Source organism: Chionomys nivalis, chromosome 1, assembly GCF_950005125.1.
Source record: "Chionomys nivalis chromosome 1, mChiNiv1.1, whole genome shotgun sequence".
Classification (NCBI taxonomy): Eukaryota; Metazoa; Chordata; class Mammalia; order Rodentia; family Cricetidae; genus Chionomys; species Chionomys nivalis.
This window is the reverse complement of record NC_080086.1, coordinates 130,017,361-130,033,427: the sequence shown is the minus strand read 5'-3', so window position 1 is coordinate 130,033,427 and position 16,067 is coordinate 130,017,361.

Genomic DNA, 16,067 nt, shown 5'->3' with positions numbered 1-16,067 from the left:
GCTGGTCACATTTCATCTGTAAGACCTTCTTTTCTTTAGTCTAATCAACACAATGATACTATTGACATTTACAGAAAGGAAAGAACTACAAGATATTTGTTGAATATCCTTTCGATACTATATTTAAAATGAAGGTATCTCCATTCTAATGGATAGGGTAGATTATGAAAGAATGGAAGAGTCTGTGTATAGTCAGGAATTAAAAAAATTATAATTAGAATCAGCGAGTTCTAATCCGGTGACGTAGAACCTTAGAGTGGACATTATATATTTACGCTTTAAAAAAAAAAAAAAAAAAAGATGGGTTAATAGTTTGGCTGAAGCATAAAAAAAAACCAGGTTATATTTTGATCCTCTTTCCTTAATTTGAGGACTTTTAGATACAGTATCTTAAACTGAAGTTACACTGACAGGTGGGATTGTGGGAAATCTCCCCCTGTGTGTTTGTAGCTCTCTGCCTTACACTTCTGCTCTCTCTCTCTCTGGTGTTTGCTTGCCTTGTCCTACTTCTGGGAGAAAAAAAAAACATGGAGGGGGAGTTCATTATTTTCTTAACATCTCTGCTATAGGAAGACTTAGTATCATATACAAATATTTTAAATAAATTACATCCATTATATTAATAGTTATATATTATATATAGTCCATATGTATATGTATATATATATATATATGTGAAATTTTTCAAACATAATATTTTATTAAGAAGGTTTAGGGGAAATTTCTTTTATTTTTTAAGTTAAAAGTTAACATTGTAATTCTAACTTAAAGGATGTCATTAAGTATTTGCTTTAGACATGTAATTTGCTAAAGAAGCATGTTATATTGATAAATTCAAAACCATTTAAGAATCATCATATTTATAGCTTTAATTCTGCTGGCTTAAAAAAATTAGGGTAAAGCTATTTTAATTCATCCAGAGTACTTAAATAAGAAATTAACCATATTAAATTTATGAATACAATTTAAAACATTGCAAGTATTGCTTATATAAAAGAGACCATTGTTAAAATTTGCTGGAAATATAAATAGGATAAAAATTTGTGTAGTGTATCTTAATCCTAGATACAAAAATAGTGTTTAAATATTAGTAGTAAATCAGTAAATAAGTTTGAGATCCTAAAGTTACTGACTAGGCAATTTTCCTTAATGAAACGGAAGGTAGGAATATGCTTGTACAGATAAAACACTCTCTCAAGTTTGAAAACCATGTTGAGTCAAAACAAGGATCATTGTCATGTGAAAGCGGCTGGAAACAGAAACAACAGATCAGCTAAGGTGCTCAGTATTGTAGTTTTGGCCTTCAGACTCTGCTCTGTAGGTTGTATTGTCTGTTCCAAATCGGCCTGCCATTGAGGAAGGAGATCTACATTCATCCAGAAATCATGTGTGCATACATGTGCATGCGCGCGTGCGCGCGCGTGCACACACAGACAGACAGACAGACAGTACTTATTTTATTCTTACAGAAAACTCTCAAGGTTATTTATATCAGTTTCACTTTTAAGTGATCCAAAAAGATTAAATGACTTGCCTATTCACTTCCTCTGGCTACGGATAAAATGTGACCTGCTGCCTTGAGCCTCCGCATGTCTTCTTTGCCAATACAGAGCATGTCTTCAAACTGTAAACAAAATAAATCCTTCCCCCATAAAAAAAGCTTAAGCAGTTTATCCAGTTATATTACATAGATAGAACACAGGATGTTTCATTACTAAAGCTCTACTTCCATTATTGTTGATTTTATTGTCTTTTCCTTAGCTAATTTCTTAGTATGTGGAGTACTACTTAGGGGAATGTGCCAGCCACACCTTTAACTGACTTCTCTGAGTTCTACTTTCTTAGTTAAATTCAATTTTACACTATTATTCTTTCAAATGTTTAAATTGACAAATATGAATATGTTTTGATTATGTCTACCACATTTTAACATACATATAAGTTGTGCATACATATAAGCCAAACAGAGCTATTTATTATAAAGGCACACTGTCATTGTCAGCTTTATTATGAGTACATAGACATTTTTCAATAACATGATGCCAACATCAAGTGTAGTCTCCATACTGCAGAATTGAGCTGTTTGCTGTTTATCATGTTGTACCTTTAGACCAGATAACATATTAAGGAATCAATTAAAAGGCACTCAGGTAGACAAAAATCTATGGAGTTGGGTCAATGAATCAAAATCATTTTTATCATTTTCTTAGCTGTGTGCATGCATGGTTGATGTGTTTGTGTGTGTATGTTTGCATGTGGAAGTGTGGGTGGATATAAGCCATTGCATGTGTGTGATGATCAAAGAACAATCTCAGGTTTCAATTCTCACCTTTGACTGTGCTAGAGACAGAATCTCTTTGTTGATTTTTCACTTTGTGTGCCAAGCTGTCATGTGAACATCTGGAATTTCTTTTTCATACTTTTCATCTTGCCATAGGATTTCAAATATCTGTCGCTATGCTAAGCCTTATGTGAGTTACATGAATTTGAATGCTGATCCCCAAGCTTGCAATGCAAATGGTTTTACCACTGGACTAGCTACCCATATCCAAATTTCAAACATTTATAAATGTAGAATTTCACTGATGAATACTCCAGCTCATTCAATCTTTCTTAACTCCAACCTGTGTGTGTGTGTGTGTGTGTGTGTGTGTGAGAGAGAGAGAGAGAGAGAGAGAGAGAAGTCTTCTGTGAACTCTGCATTGACAAATATCTTTGAGTTCAATATGAAATCCCTGCAAGATACACACACGATTTCTATCAGAACAGCCCCAGAGAGTAGTACAGTTTTGAGTCTGAATTGGTGAAATCCTTACCTTTTGAATAGTCAACTGTGTGACTTGCTTTTCTGGAGTTATGGGAAAGGGCTTCATTAGTTCTTCACACTTAAATTATTCAAATTAGATTATGAATATAAATACAAGGAGTTCCTTTAATTGCTACAGGGATAAAACTCACCCTGGCCATCTGATTTGGACACATAAATTAAGTGGTCATAATGCCTCAGGATCAAGAAGAAAGTATTGAGATTAACATAAGATAATCCTGTTGAATTTTCTTCATTGTCCTCACAAATATCTCTGTTGTTGTGACTGATACTGAGGCATCTACTTGTATATCAGCAACATCAGAGCCCATGCTTCTTCAATATTACCAACTCCAACAATGCTCCAAAACCCTACAATATGTCTTTAAGATAGCTCAAAACTTCAGAAAGTTTTAAAGTCTTTGGAATTCACACTATTATAGTCATTTTAATATGCTATGTGATTTTTAGAACACCCTCATGTATTATCCATTATAGAATCAACCTTCCCAGGGCTTCCTGGATGTCTCTTTGGGGAAATTTATTGTATTTTATTCTATGATTTATTTTAAAGTTCATAATAATGTAATTAAGAATAGTTTTGATACATATGGAAGTATTCTTTGGTCTTAATTTATTCACATATTTATCAATCTGAGTTATATTCTTTCTTGATTATATCTCAAAGGCATTTGAAGTTCCCTTACCATGGAATCTGGTGCTCTGGGGTAGAAGCTAACAATCCTCATTCACAGAGGCAAGTAGTCTCTTGGGAAGGAATCCCTTGTATCACCTTGCAATCTGCTTTAAATAGCATTGTTGGACAAGATTTGATAGTCATTCATCTTTATATTGTCATCTAATTCTATATGGATACAAAATATAGACGACAGTTGCAGAACAGCTGCACATTGATTGGTGACAAGCAGATTTCTTTCATGTGATGATCTGTTAGATTGAATTCACACACTTGGAGAAGAACCTTTATCACTCCTTTCCCATGTGCATTTAAACAATATCACTCAGGGGTTTTATAGCATCATTGAGAACTATTTATTAAAACCCTCCTTGGATGACAGGTACTAATTGAGGGTGGCTTAAATTCAAGAAAATTAATTAAAATGTGATGAACCATCAGAAAAGATGTATTAGATAATTTCATTATGGATATTAAGTGTTTGTGTGCATATGTTCTTGTATGTGTATGTGTGTGTTTATATATAAAACTAAAAGTTTTTAAAAGTTTGTATCATAACCTCTTAAAAGTGTAGTCTAAATCAACCCACTGTGAACTTATTATAGAAGTTAGATGATGAATGTTACATGCGTGACATAAAGGTCAATAGATAACCAGCTCTAAAATTTCCCTTTGAGCTGGCGATATTCCTTACCACTGCTCACCTTGTCTTCTAAGCTAGGACAGTTGCACTCCTCTCTAAGGACAGAGACTTAGAAGACCACTTGTACAGCAAATCGTGATGGCAACAATGTTTGAACTGAGTTCACACAGAAAACATGCTAGAAACAAAATGATATGAAGCTAATATTACAAGACATCTGCTTTCTAGTAATGGTGCTTGTGTTAAGCCAGTCTATGCACACAAATTCAGTCATGAACCACTTAAAGTCAGCATAATTTTGAAGATGCCCATGGATTTTTGTGTCGTATCTCTCTCACCAATACTAATAGTAATATTTTCTTTTTCTATAGACTGCCAACTATAGGTAAATACCTAGAAAACATTTGACAGCGAATGACATGGAATACAATTTAAATAAATGCTAGCAACTAATGTATTTATCAATAGAAGAACCACTTAAAAGACTTGGTAATTAGTTTTGTTTCTTTTGATTTCTTATGGTGGAGAATAAAACTGTTTTGTTTTCCTCCTGTGGTGGCTTCCAACATCAACATGCTTCTAGTCACAGAGATTTGGGAGCTCTCTCAGGCAAGTTGTAGACATCAAATAAATGCTTGCAAGTCTTAAAATTAATGAAGCAAAATAGTGAAAGAAATTGTTACTTCACAACTTATGTGTCAAGTCTTTAGAGTGTCACCAAAGTTGTTTCAAGGATCCTACATCTAATAATGACATACACACCACTACAGAGTCTGTATGGGGTAAAAGGAACTTTTTCTTCTTGCTCCAGCATCCAGATAGAGCGATATAACCAGGATTTTGTGGTTCATAGCATTTTGTCACTTCCATAATTTAAGTACAACAAAATCTGTCTTCTCGTGCAATGTGGGAGTGATTCTGTTGAATACATTCAAGTTAAAGAATTCATCTGAAGATATTGCATTCTTCCAGAACATGTGAATTCAACCTAATGAAATGTTGTGACTAAAAGTACCTGCCACCTCAAGAACCCCTTGAAATTATTTGGTCAATTATTTGTAAAAAGTTGCAAGACTGCATTCAAACTAGACTCTCCTATGGTGGTTACTACTGTGAGCCTCAGGATTAGTAAAACTGCACTTTATTTGCAAATAGTGTCTTTTCATTTTTAGGAAAGTGTAACAAGTGCTTTTGCCCTGAGCCCCTGGAAAGCCTTTAATTGCTATTGTTCTGGTTAATAACCATTTTTACCATGAGCCCTGGGTGCCAACAAGAAAGGACTGTTGCATAAAGTAGTGAATTTTCTTGCTTAGATGGGCTTTGTAAGAATTAATGTTTCTAAGAAATGTAGAAATAAAAATAAATCTTTATTTTAGTGAGAAGGTGAATTCAATGGCTAAAAATGCTTTCATCTTAGCTGTTCTAATCATGAAACTGCAACTTCACTGTTGCAGTGAAGCTCTAAGATTTTGATGTAATGACATTTGTGTGGATTGATGGGTGAAACTGAAGCCTGTCATTTCCAGCATCGTGCTTGTGCATCTACCTGAACACTGATTATATAAAGGAAAATAGAGTGCTCTCATTCCTTTGATACTTCCCTCCCATCGTTATACTCATTTGGCATTTGTTCAAATATAATGTATATTTTACAATGGTTTTGTTTGATAGTACAATGAGTACTGCATGTATTATCAATTGCCATGACAACAGGTTTATCATCCTGCAGTCATGTTAGAGCTTATTAGTGTCAAAAGCATCCATGAGAATATTCATAGTACAGAATGAGAAATTTGATATTTTTATCTACTTTTGAAAATCTCTTCCTTATAAAGAGCTTTGTGATTTTTTTTCTTCTTCTGAAGATTCAGTCTTCCTGTTCCTTCAGGTATTATCCATATTTATATCAGAGTCATCATTTCACCTCACAAGATCAAAGGGGAACCTTACTTAGCAGTGTTCAAAGTCTACAAATTTAACCCCAATTATGTGTACATCATGTGCAACTCCACTTCTACTTGGTCGGTAGTGACACCCCATAAAAGGAGTACCTTCTGACTGATGTATTATTGTTTTACTGTCCATAGACTTCAACAAAAGACCAAGTAAATCTTTATTTCTGAAAGTACTTTCTGTAGGAGGATTTAGTAGTGTCTTTAGTCATTTTAAAGTACTATCTTTGTTTTTCAATGAACTAACTTACTTTTGTTTATTGTCTTACCTTTCCCCTCACTGAGTACAAGCAAACCTCAGGGCAAATTCTTGTCACAGAAGCCCATTCATCAGCAAAGGAAATACAGACAAACAAACAAACAAAAAAACCGTGCATCTTACTTTAATTCAGTGCAGAAAAGTCTTTGACACAGGAGTTTTAGGCCATGCACTAAACTAGAAATTGTGGAAATAAAGTGGGGATAGACCCTTTTCAGAGAATTTAGCAAGGATATAAAATAAAAATACTATAATATTACAAACATTAAAATAAAGATACAGTGCACTGAATAATACTCTACAAAGGTACTTCAGCAAAGTGATCATAAAAATAGATTTGGTTGGACTTCGATCCAGAATTATCGGAGTTCAACCCCAATGTTAGAACTTGTGTGAGGTGTGATTGCAGACAAGTAATTTAGCTTGTCTTTGCCTTGCTTTTTAAACTAGCAAAGGAGACAATATTTATATCTACTTCAATGAGCTATGAGTTCATTTTACCTATACACAAATTAGGTAATATTTTTGAAATGCTTTATATAGTATTTGTCACAGACTAGATGGAATGCAAATTTTGATTCAGTGAAATAATGAAAAACCGCTTAATGTTTGGTGGGCGAATGGTGATATTAGTTGACTATTGAGAAAGGTACATCATAGTGCAGGTATCATAAGAATGTCTGAAAGTTAGTGTCTATAATTTTGATTATAATATTGAAGATTAACTGGAGGTCTACTGGAGATCTTGATGATATGGTTATGAGATCATTGTAGTGGTTCCAAATATAGTCCAGAAGATATCCTAGATCAGAATAGCTAGATGCCACCAATGGAGAAGAAAATAGCCATGGCCTGTCAAGGCAGGAGTTGGGATGTTTCTCATGAGGGGAGCTGCAGTGGTTACTTTTCTTACCTCTGTGATAAAACATGAGAAGCAGCACAAAGGAGGAAAGACATCCTGGCTCCTATTTTAAAGTTGAATTCAGTTGGCATGATCACTGAAATAACTCTATCCCTGCTAATGGTTCCACAATGTGGCAAGTTCTTTACATGAAAAAAAGACTGGAAATAGAACCCTGACTCATATGAAGACACTCCCTAAATAAGAAAAAAAATTACTTATCCTGTACAATTCCAAAACATTTACCGAAGGGTGATTTTTTTTTTTTCTTTTTTTTTTTTTTTTTTTTTTTTTTTAAATCCTCCCAAAAGTTTATTAAACAAGGCAATTTAAAATCACATAATGACTTTCAGAAATTCTTAGGGTATGTTTTTGACTACATCATCCTTTAGGAATATCTACCTATATAATAACATTGGGGAAAAAGAGATGACATTGGATCATCCTCAAATGGTGCCTGGAGAGAGTTTCTTATACAAACTGAATTTAAGACTATAAAAATTGTACAAACCTCTTCTATTCCACAGACAGATACTTATTTTATTGGTATTTCATCTAATGTACTAGGGGGATTCATGGTGCAGAGATTCATCCATCTATTATTACTTGTCTTTTCTGAGATCAACAGGTAAAACTGGCTCTTTTGATTCACATATTATGCTTAATTTATCAGCCTTCAAATATTGTTTCACATTTTATCATGTTGTAGGACTAGTTTCAGCAATAGAAACTGCTTTAATTATATTCACATCCTGCTATGCTCCAAATATTACAGGAACTACAATGTCTGGTACAAACCCACAAATATCTTGTGTTCCTTATTCATACTTGTCCACACCCTAACCTTCGGGTAAATAGTGACTGTTACTCATACTACAAGCATTCCTTTTATTCCTCACATCTGGGGTATAAATTAAAGTACACATAAAATCTTAAGCAAAAGTTATTCAGCCCATTCTACCTGGGACAATCAAGGACAGCTGTGCACAGCAAGGAGACAAAAGGAGATATCAAGCATATCATCAGAATTCCAGCTGGCCAACTGGTGGCCACAGTAAAATCCTATACATCGGGGGCAAAAATATTCTATGAATCATAGGTCATAGGTCACTGGAGAATTTTCCTTGACCTGTGTATCTGCAGGGAGTGCCACTGACTATGTCCTGGCTAACACTAATCATCCTTTGTATAAATTTGTGGATTGGATGGACACAGCTCCTGTTATTAATGCTAATGTGTCCTGTTATTAATGCTAATTAAAGCTAATTCAATAATGCTTTTTATTGAATCCTGAGAGTGCAATAGAGTCATTCATTCATCTTAAGAAGGCAGGACATTAAATTTATCCTTGAGATTTGAATAACTTCACATTTGCATAGAACAGCTCAATGTTTATTTTCCTATTAAAACCAAAATGGAATAAGTTCCAAGATATACCAGAACTACTTATCATATGGGCCTCTTCAATCTATTCCCTAGGTTTTCCTGACCCTAATGATAATGTAGCAAATAATACTGTCAATATTTTGATTCTTGTTCTTGGTTGCAGAACAAGTTTAAATTTGCTTGCTTATAGCATACTCATACATCAAATGACAATAAAGTTTATCTACATCTGAAATCAAAACCACTTGGGATATCCTACATTTAAAAAGAATATTTGAAAATGGGGCAAATAGTGGAACATGGTCCAGGACTGGAGTCATGTAAGGAGAATTCTGAGTGCATATAGAAACGCTTCAAGAAAACAAGACAGTATTCTTGTGGCCTCAGTTACTTCAAAACATGGCATTGTTATTAGATGTGTGTTTGTGCCACTCTCAGGTGTAGTAAACAGAAATGAGTTTACTTCAGATCTCTCATTATTGTTTATTGTTGTTAGTCAATGAAATGTATAAACTACCCTTTACACGTCCCTATAGAAAATCATGATTTCCAAGTCCAACATGTCTTGTTATAGTAAACAGCTTAGACTCAGCAGAACTTTATCCATCAGGCCTTTTTTAAACACACAGAGTATAAGCTTTCTGGGAATTTAAATAACTTTGGCTGTTGAATGAGATTGCGTTCTCCTCATTTTCAGGCTCCATTCCCCTAGTTCCCACTACCTGTAGAGGAGAGACAAGGATGTGCCATCACAACCTGCAAGCTTTCTGTTTCTTTTTTTTTTTTTTTTTTTGTTTTTCTTTTTTTTTATTCTTTTTTAATTAAAATTTCCAACTGCTCCCCGTTTCCCATTTCCCTCCCCCTCCTCCCACACATTGCCCCCTCCCCCCACTCCCCTCCCACATCCCCACTCCTCTTCTCCTCCCCCCAGTCCATTCCCCCTCCCTCTCGATACTGAAGAGCAGTCCAAATTCCCTGCCCTACAGGAAGACCAAGGTCCTCCCACTTCCATCCAGGCCCAGGAAGGTGAGCAACCAAACAGGCTAAGCTCCCACAAAGCCAGTTCATGTATTAGGATCAAAACCTAGTACCATTGTCCTTGGCTTCTCATCAGCCTTCATTGTCCGCCATGTTCAGAGAGTCCAGTTTCAACCCATGCTTATTCAGTCCCAGTCCAGCTGGCCTTGGAGAGCTCCCAATAGATCAGTTCCACTGTCACAGTGGGTGGGTGCACGCCTCGTGGTCCTGATTTCCTTGCTCATGTTCTCCCTCCTTCTGCTCCTCATTTGGACCTTAAGAGCTCAGACCGTTTCTCCAATTTGGGTCTCTGTCTCTCTCTCGATCCATCGCCAGATGAACGTTCCCGTGCCATTCTCCTTGGCCTCTCGTCAGCTCTCATTGTCCACCACATTAAGAGAGTCCGGTTTTATCCCATGTTTTTTTCAGTAGCAGTCCAGCTGGCCTTGGTGAGCTCCCAATAGATCGGCCCCCCTGTCTCAGTGGTTGGGTGCACCCCTCATGGTCCTGACTTCCTTGTTCATGTTCTCTCTCCTTCTGCTCCTCATTATAACCTTGGGAGCTCAGTCCGGTGCTCCAGTGTGGGTCTCTGTCTCTATCTCCATCCATCGCTAGATGAAGGTTCTATGGCGATATGCAAGATATTCATCAGTATGATTATAGGATAGGTTCATTTCAGGTTCCCTATCCTCAGGTGCCCCAATGAGCTAACTGGGGACATTGCCCTGGGCTTCTGGTAGCCATTCCAGGTTCAAGTCTCTTGCCAACCCTTAGGTGGCTCCCTTAACTAAGGTATGAGTTTCCCTGCTCCCCCATCCAACCTTCCTTTACCCCCAATCACCCCGATTCCCCCAGTTCCCCTCATCCTCTCCTTCACACTTTTCTCTCCCCATCTCCCCTCATCCCCATCCCACCCCACCCCCCAAGATTCCCATTTTTTGCCCATCAATCTTGTCTATTTCCCATAGCTGGGAGGATATCTATATGTTTTTCCTTAGGTTTACCCTCTTGTTTAGCTTCTTTAGGATCACAAATTATAGACTCAGTGGCCCCTATCCATGGCTAGAAACCAATTATGAGTGAGTACATCCCATGATCTTCTTTTTGGGTCTGGGTTACCTCACTCAGGATCGTATTTTCTATTTCCATCCATTTGCATGCAAAATTCGAGAAGTCATTGTTTTTTACCGCAGAGTAGTACTCTAATGTATATATATTCCACACTTTCTTCATCCATTCTTCTATTGAAGGGCATCTAGGTTGCTTCCAGGTTCTGGCTATTACAAATAATGCTGCTATGAACATAGTTGGACAAATGCTTTTGTCATATGCTAGGGCATCTCTTGGGTATATTCCCAAGAGTGGTATTGCTGGGTCCAGGGGTAGGTTGATCCCAATTTTTCTGAGAAACCGCCACACTGATTTCCAAAGTGGTTGCACAAGTTTGCAGTCCCACCAGCAATGGATGAGGGTACCCCTTTCTCCACAACCTCTCCAGCAAAGGCTATCCTTGGTGTTTTTGATTTTAGCCATTCTGACAGGTGTAAGATGATATCTCAAAGTTGTTTTGATTTGCATTTCTCTGATCGCTAAGGAGGTTGAGCATGACCTTAAGTATCTTTTGGCCATTTTAACTTCTTCTGTTGAGAATTCTCTGTTCAGTTCAGTGCCCCATTTTTTAATTGGGTTAATTATCCTTTTAAAGTCTAGTTTCTTGAGTTCTTTATATATTTTGGAGATCAGACCTTTGTCTGTTGCGGGGTTGGTGAAGATCTTCTCCCAGTCAGTAGGCTGTCTTTTTGTCTTAATGACAGTGTCCTTTGCTTTACAGAAGCTTCTCAGTTTCAGGAGGTCCCATTTATTCAATGTTGTCCTTAATGTCTGTGCTGCTGGGGTTATACATAGGAAGCGATCTCCAGTGCCCATATGTTGTAGGGTACTTCCCATTTTCTCTTCTATCAGGTTCAGTGTGTTCAGATTGATATTGAGGTCTTTGATCCATTTGGACTTGAGTTTTGTGCATGGTGATAGATATGGGTCTATTTTCATTCTTCTACAGGTTGACATCCAATTGTGCCAGCACCATTTGTTGAAGATGCTTTCTTTCTTCCATTGTATACTTTTAGCTCCTTTATCAAAAATCAGTTGTTCATAGGTTTGTGGGTTAAAATCCGGGTCTTCTATACGATTCCATTGGTCGACTTCTCTGTTTTTATGCCAGTACCACGCTGTTTTCATTACTGTAGCTCTGTAATAGAGTTTGAAGTCAGGGATGGTAATGCCTCCAGAAGTTCCTTTATTGTATAAGATTGTTTTGGCTATCCTGGGTTTTTTGTTTCTCCATATAAAGTTGATTATTGTCCTTTCAAGATCTGTGAAGAATTTTGATGGGATTTTAATGGGGATTGCATTGAATCTATAAATTGCCCTTGGTAGAATTGCCATTTTTACTATGTTGATTCTCCCAATCCAAGAGCAAGGGAGATCCTTCCATTTTCTGGTATCCTCTTCAATTTCTTTCTTCAATGCCTTAAAGTTTTTGTCAAATAGATCTTTCACTTCCTTGGTTAGAGTTACCCCAAGATATTTTATGCTGTTTGTGGCTATCGTGAAAGGTGATGATTCTCTTATTTCTCTCTCTGCTTCCAGATCCTTTGTGTATAAGAGGGCGACTGATTTTTTGGAGTTGATCTTGTATCCTGCCACATTACTAAAGGCGTTTATCAGCTGTAGGAGTTCTTTGGAGGAGTTTTTGGGGTCGCTCATGTACACTATCATATCATCTGCAAATAATGCAAGTTTAACTTCTTCCTTTCCAATTTGAATCCCCTTTATCCCCTTATGTTGTCTTATTGCTATTGCTAAAACTTCGAGAACTATATTGAAGAGGTATGGAGAGAGTGGACAGCCTTGGCGTGTTCCTGATTTTAGTGGGATGGCTTTAAGTTTCTCTCCATTTAATTTGATATTAGCTGTCGGCTTGCTGTATATAGCTTTAATTATATTTAGGTATGACCCTTGTATCCCTAATCTCTCCAAGACTTTTATCATAAAGGGATGTTGAATTTTGTCAAATGCTTTTTCAGCATCTAATGAAACGATCATATGGATTTTTTCTTTCAGTTTATTTATATGATGGATTACATTGATAGATTTGCGTATGTTAAACCAGCCCTGCATCTCTGGTATGAAGCCTACTTGATCATAATGGATAATTTTTCTAATGTGTTCTTGGATTCGGTTTGCCAGAATTTTGTTGAGGATTTTTGCGTCGATGTTCATGAGTGAGATTGGCCTGTAATTCTCTTTCTTGGTTGTGTCTTTGTGTGGTTTTGGTATCAGAGTTACTGTAGCTTCATAAAAGGAATTTGGCAATGACTCTTCTGTTTCTATATTGTGAAATACATTAAGGAGAATAGGTATTAGGTCTTCTTGGAAGTTCTGGTAGAATTCTGCATTGAAACCATCTGGTCCTGGACTTTTTTTGGAAGGGAGGTTTTTGATAACAGCTTCTAATTCTTCACGACTAACCGGTCTATTTAGGTTGTTCACCTGGTCCTGGTTTAACTTTGGTAAATGGTATTTATCTAAAAAAGCGTCCATTTCTTTTACATTTTCCAGTTTTGTGGCATACAGGCCTTTGTAGTAAGATCTAATGATTCTCTGAATTTCCTCTGTGTCTGTGGTTATGTCTCCCTTTTCATTTCTGATCTTATTAATTTGCAAATTCTCTCTCTGCCGTTTGATTAGTTTGGATAGGGGTTTATCAATCTTATTGATTTTCTCCAGGAACCAGCTTTTTGATTCATTGATTCTTTCAATTGTTTTCTGTGTCTCTATTTTGTTGATTTCAGCCCTCAGTTTGATTATTTCCAGTCTTCTACCCCTTCTAGGTGAGTCTGCTTCTTTTTTTTCTAGAGCTTTCAGGTGGGCTGTTAAGTCTCCAATGTGTGCTTTCTCTGTTTTCTTTAAGTGGGCAGTTAGTGCTATGAACTTTCCTCTCAGAACTGCTTTCATAGTGTCCCATAGGTTTGAGTATGTTGTTTCTTTATTTTCATTGTCTTCAAGGAAGAGTTTAATTTCTTTCTTTATTTCTTCCTTAATCCAGGAATGGTTCAGTAGTTGACTATTCAGTTTCCATGAGTTTGTAGGCTTTCTGGGGGTAGCATTGTTGCAGAATTCTAGCTTTAATCCATGGTGATCTGATAAGATACAGGTGGTTATTAATATTTTTTTGTAACTGTGGATGTTTGCTTTGTTACCGAGTATGTGGTCGATTTTTGAGAAGGTTCCATGAGCTGCAGAGAAGAAGGTATATTCTTTCCTATTTGGGTGGAATATTCTATAGATGTCTGTTAAGTCCATTTGATTCATTACCTCCATTAATTCTCTTATTTCTCTGTTAGGTTTCTGTCTACTTGACCTGTCCATTGGTGAGAGAGGAGTATTAAAGTCTCCTACTATTAATGTGTGCGGTTTGATGGCTGCCTTGAGTTTTAACAATGTTTCTTTTACGTACGTGGGTGCTTTTATATTAGGGGCATAGATATTCAGGATTGAGACTTCATCCTGATGAATTGTTCCTGTTATGAGTAGAAAATGTCCCTCTCCATCTCTCCTGATTGATTTAAGTTTGAAGTCAACTTTGTTAGAAATTAGTATGGCCACCCCTGCTTGTTTCTTAGGTCCATTTACTTGATAAGCCTTATCCCAACCCTTTATTCTGAGTAGGTGCCTGTCTTTGTGGTTGAGGTGTGTTTCTTGTAAACAGCAGAATGTTGGATCCTGTTTTCGTATCCAATCTCTTAGTCTGTGCCTTTTTATAGGAGAGTTGAGTCCATTGACATTAAGTGATATTAATGACCAGTGGTTGTTAACTCCGGTCATTTTTTAAGTTGGAAATTTTGTGTGTTCCCCTTCTTTGTGTTGCGCTGGTGAAGGGTCTCTAGTTGTCTGAGATATTGTGGTCATTGTTGGACTCCTTGGTTAGTGATTTTCCTTCTATTACTTTCTGTAAGGCTGGATTTGTGGCTACGTATTGTTTAAATTTGTTTTTATCCTGGAAAATTTTGTTTTCTCCATTTATAGTGAACGAAAGCTTGGCTGGGTATAGTAGTCTGGGCTTGCATCCATGGTCTCTTAGTTTCTGCAGTACATCTATCCAGGACCTTCTGGCTTTCATGGTTTCCATAGAGAAGTCAGGTGTAAGTCTGATAGGTTTACCTTTATAAGTAACTTGGCCTTTTTCCTTTGCTGCTCTTAGTATTCTTTCTTTATTCTGTATGCTTTGTGTTTTGATTATTATATGGCGAGAGGATGTTTTTTTTTGATCCAGCCTATTCGGTGTTCTGTATGCTTCTTGAATCTTCATAGGTATATCTTTCTTTAGGTTGGGAAAGTTTTCTTCTATAATTTTATTAAATATATTTTCTGGACTGTTGAGCTGCGCTTCTTCTCCTTCTTCTATTCCTATTATTCTTAGGTTTGGTCTTTTTATTGTGTCCCATATTTCCTGAATGTTTTGTGATGAGAATTTGTTGGCCTTGCTGTTTTCTTTGATCAGCGTGTTTATTTTCTCTATGGTATCTTCAGAATCTGAGATTCTTTCTTCTATCTCTTGTATTCTGTTGGTTATGCTTGCTTCTGTAGTCTCTATTCGTTTACCTAGATTTTCCCTGTCCAGCTGACCTTCTGTTTGTGTTTTCTTCTTTGCCTCCATTTCAGTTTTTAAGTCTTGAACTGTTTCCATTATCTGTTTGATTGTTTTTCCTTGGTTTCCTAGGGTATCATTCACTGATTTACTCAATTCTTCAAACTTTCTGTTATACTTCTCATCCATTTCTATAAGGGCATTTTTTACATGTTGTTTAAGGGCGTCAATCACTTTCATAAAGTCAATTTTATCTACTTCTTCATGATTAAGGTGTTCATGTCCACCTGTTGGGAGGTCGCTGGGTTCTGGTGGTTTCATATAGTTTTTCAGATTGTTAGGTGAATTCTTGCATTGGCGCCTGCCCATCTCTTTCTCCGAATGCTCCCCTCTGGATCTTCTTTTACCGGATCAGGTCTCCTTGCCTACTGATGTACCTTCCCAGTGATGGCTCTCTGCAGTGCTAGTCTCCTGGTGTTATAGTGATGTCTCTCCTTGCTTGTTGCAGGCAGGCCAGTGAGACAAAGGAGGTCTCGCCTGCCTACTTGCCCTGAGGATTTGCCCACAGCGCCAGACAGACTGAGCTGGATGGTGTTATGTGCCCAAAGAGGAAAGGGGACAGAAGGAAGAAGGGTTCTGGATGCAAGCTGGGTGGGACAAGAAGAGAGAGGCAGTATGGGGGTGTAGAGCCCCTGCAGGGAGCCCGGGGAGTATAGGGAGGGGGATGAGGAACTTCAGAGTTCCCTGTCCAGGGCT